The 4,680-nt window shown below is 28.3% G+C and overlaps 1 pseudogene; it reads left to right on the top strand.

Annotated features, from left to right (window-relative positions):
• The first annotated feature begins 3,619 nt into the window (after window positions 1–3,619).
• LOC145261409 (U2 spliceosomal RNA) lies at window positions 3,620–3,735 on the top strand (annotated as a pseudogene).
• Window positions 3,736–4,680: the final 945 nt, after the last annotated feature.

Genomic DNA, 4,680 nt, shown 5'->3' with positions numbered 1-4,680 from the left:
TCCTCTCCATAGTAACACTCGTGTCGTCCATCTTTGAAAAGTAGGGAATTTTGATCGTTATTGATTCATCAACAGGCGATTGAAGATCGGCTCAACCTGAAAAAAGGAGATACTTTTAGAAGTGGTTACTTTTCACAAGAAGTCCTTCAGAGGCAGAAGCATGTCATCTAAAGCTCACGTGATTGTTGACTCAATCATCGTGTAGCGAGAAAAACTAAGAGAGAAGACGATCTCCTCGGATCTATAATGGCCGCCGTGGGCTGTAATGACACCTGCGCAAACTCCACGCCTAACAATGGCCGAATATTCTGTTGTTGCTCCCTTCTCGCCATCGTTGTCTCATTGATTTCTGCTATCAAATAATGGAATGAAAACAAATCATATTTATGTTACGCTACGAAATTTTCAATTCTTCATCACACTCATGTGCTTTTCTCAGTTTTCAGTAAGATGTTCTTACGATTTTTTACCCCCCCCAACTTTATTACCCTCTCACATTGATGCATTTACAACTTGTAAGCTATCTCGTTTTACACTCTTTTTCTTAGATTCTCCATTGTCCATCTGTAAACATGTCTCTTTTCAATTTTCTCCATATTTGTCACCTATTTTCTTGCATTCATTTGTTTTCACATTTTTTCGCATTTCATTGCTTATTTACATTTCATTTCTTGCATTTCTAATAGCTCAACTACAAATCTTTTTACTATTAGAATTATTCATTTCAACGCATGCCTTATTGCTATTCCATAACTCGATGTTTCAAGTATATTTGCAACACCCCAGTTATGCTGCTGACCAAAACAACAGGTTTATCATATTACGTAATTATAACTTTCAAAATATCTGTTGAAATGAAAACAAAAAAATATACTTTGGAATTTTACGTCCAGAACAAAATAAAATGAAATTCACACTCCTCCTCCTTTCGTGTAATCAACGATACTTTGTACAAACAACCAGTTTTCACATGTAATAATTCTTGTTTTCACATGTAATAATTCTTGTTTTCACATGTAATAATTCTTGTTTTCACATGTAATAATTCTTGTTTTATCATATATTTGATGATTGTTATTTCAGTACGGACTTCACTTTCACCGAACCTTAAATCCCGCAAATTTTTATCTCTGGGATTATCTCTTAAAAACTTTTCTTATTTATCTATTTATCTTTGGGGTTATTCTTAAAATGTACGAACACAGTACCCCCGTAATAATAATAAATGGTTGGGTTCGAGACTCCTAACAAACGGTTCCCCTGTTCGATACAAAACACCTGATGAAAGCCGGAGGGCAAAACGGCCGAAACGTTGTGACTATAACAATCAAGATAAGGAAGTCAGTCCAACAATCTCAATAAATAATATATAGTAGTGAGATCAAAACTAAGAAATTTATATATGACTTAGGCACCATCAGCTAGAATCGAAGCCTACACATACGACTCTCCACCCTCATTTATTAGCGTCTGAGCCACGCCCGTAGAAATCCGACAACAACACTCAGCATTAGTCGACAGAAAAGGCCCAATTCTCCTCCACGACGATTCCCTACTGCACATTGCTAAACTAACGCTGCAGAATTTGAACGGGCTACGAAACTCTGTCTTATTTGCTATACTCTCCGACTACCACTTTTTAAAGCATCTCGACAATTTTCTGCGTGAGAAATGCTTAAAGCAATATCAAAACGCCTCCAGCCACTTCATCGCAACGATAACGCAAGATTTTTACATTACGAGCATAAATCATTTGTTTGGCGTATGTTGATTCTGGTGATTTTATTTCGACCAATAATTTTTTGTTTGAGTCGAGATATGTTCATCTGAATTTAAAAGTTAAAAAAACCACAAGAATTTTCTTGTCAACCTGATAATAAAGAATTTTCTCTATAATAATAAATATGAAAAGTGCATGAATTAAAATATAATATTTAAGCGTATTGTACAGTCAGGCAACTCTGAGCAGCCGACTAGTATATATATATATATATATATATATATATATATATATATATATATATATATATATATGTATATGCTAATATATATAACAATTATAATATATAATGTACACTAGTATATATAAAAATTATAATATATATAATATATACTAGTATATATAAACATTATATATAATATATATATATATAATATATACTAAATATATATGATATATATAATATATACTAGTATATATAAAAAGTAAATATAATATAAATATATAATATATACTAATATATGTAAAAATTGTATATAATATATATATAATATTTATACTAGTATATATGAATATTATATATAATATATATAATATATATATATATACTATATATATAATATATACGTATAATATATATGTATAAAAATTACAATATATATATAATATATACTAGTATATATAAAAATTATATATAACATATAATATATACTAGTATGTATAAAAATTACAATATATATATAACATATACTAGTATATATAAAAAGTATATATATAATCTATATATCTATAAAAGTGAACGATTGGACTTTTGAGAACTCTACCAAACTCCTCCGACAATTTTGGGTCTAAACACTTGAAATTTTAGATATAGGTTCCTTGGACATGGATCTAACTTAATAACTTGATTTAAGCCCAAAACAATAAATGTTAAGAGGTCATAATAGGGGTCAAAGTTAAAAAAAATAACTCTCTTTTTTTTTAGCTCAGCATACACCGCCAACCACTTGGGCAACGCCGGGCTGAAATGCTAGTATATATATATATATATATATATATATATATATATATATAGACAGAGAGAGAGAGAGAGAGAGAGAGAGAGAGAGAGAGAGAGAGAGAAAGAGAAAGTATATATAATATATATAATATATATAATATACTAGTATATATAAAAATTATATATAATATATATATAATATACTAGTATATATAAAAATTATATATATAATATATATATAATATATACTAGTATATATAAAAAGTATATATAATATATATATAACATATACTAGTATAAATAAAAAGTATATATAACATATATATAATACATACTAGTATATATAAAAAGTATATATGATATATACTAGTATATATAAAAATATATAATATATATAATGTATACTAGTATATATAAAAATTATATATAATATATATATCTAATATATACTAGTATATATAAAAAAGATTATATAATATATATACTAGTATATATAAAAGTATATATAATATATATATATATATAATATATACTAGTAAATATAAAAAGTATATATGATATATATAATATATACTACTATATATATATAATATATATAATATGTACTAGCATGTATAAAAAGTATATATATAGTATATATGTATATAATATATATTGGTATATAAAAAGTATATATATAATATATATATAATATATACTAGTATATATGAATAATATATATAATATATATAATCATTATATTATTACGCTTATCGCTCCGTCCGTTATCACTGTGCATCCCTAAAAAAGGAAAGTGGAATATTCCAAAAAGTGGAATATTCCAAATAAACCTTGTCACCCCTTAAAAAGATATTTAAAAAAAATAGTGTCGCTGTTGATGCAAAGCTAATAAAAATGATTTGTCTTTCTTAGCCTTTTAGCTAAGATCAAAGTGTAGTATCTGTTCTTCAGGTGCTACATTTCGATTTCTTCTCTCTCAGTGGAAGAGAAATCCTTTACGACTAAGACAATTTTTCTCCACGTTAAAAAAACGACCCTGGTGTCTAAATCTGTCCCGTGGGGACGCGTTGTGAATAGGTACTATGTTTAATGTAACAAATATTAAATATTAAAATATTAAAAAAGTAGCTGGAAAAAGTTATTTCTGATTTAATTACAAAATGCCCAGGAAGGGTTACTCCTGATTAATTATAAAATGCTCTGAAAAATATCCGTTCTGATTATTTTTTTTTTGTTTACTTGCCTCCCCATAAGAGCGGAATTGGACATGAGGTCGGTTAAAAATTTAGGGGGAAACCAGCTCCCCAAAATGGACTCTCTGGTCAATGACAAAAATAAGAATTGTATCAGTAATGAATAATTTCTCCTCCATTAACCAAGACCAAAAAATAGGGGGAATTAAGTAACTGGAATGCTGAAACTGATAGTACACTCAGACATTCATGTTGAAGCAATGGTTGCCAAACCACTAAACGTGTTAATGTTTTTATGTATTACTTTCGAAAAGCTGATGAAACAGTTTATGATTTAAACATTACTTTATATCAAGTATATTTTAAGCTGTGGGTTACGGTATATGAAGTCAGTCCCGGAAATTACTCAAACAGTTTACGGTTTAAACATTACTTTATTACATGCATATTTTTAACAGTGGGGTGGGGGATATTAAATCAGTCCCGAAAATGGGTGAACCCGTTTACGAATTACACATTGCTTTATTTAATGTATATTTTTAACATTGGGGTGGGAAATATGAAGTCGGTTCCGGAAATGGCTGAAAAAGTTTACGATTTATACATTACATTATTTCATGTATATTTTTAGCAGTGGGTTTGCGATATAAAGTCGGTCCCGGAAATGCCTGAAACAGTTTACTATTTAGACATTACTTTATTTCATATATATTTTTAGCAGTAGGTTTGGGATATAAAGTCGGTCCCGGAAATGACTGAAAGAGTTT

This window comes from Euprymna scolopes, chromosome 37, assembly GCF_053919585.1.
Source record: "Euprymna scolopes isolate OS-2025 chromosome 37, ASM5391958v1, whole genome shotgun sequence".
Lineage (NCBI taxonomy): Eukaryota > Metazoa > Mollusca > Cephalopoda > Sepiida > Sepiolidae > Euprymna > Euprymna scolopes.
Note: the sequence above shows the minus strand (reverse complement) of the source record. Positions and strands in the feature narration are given on the sequence as shown.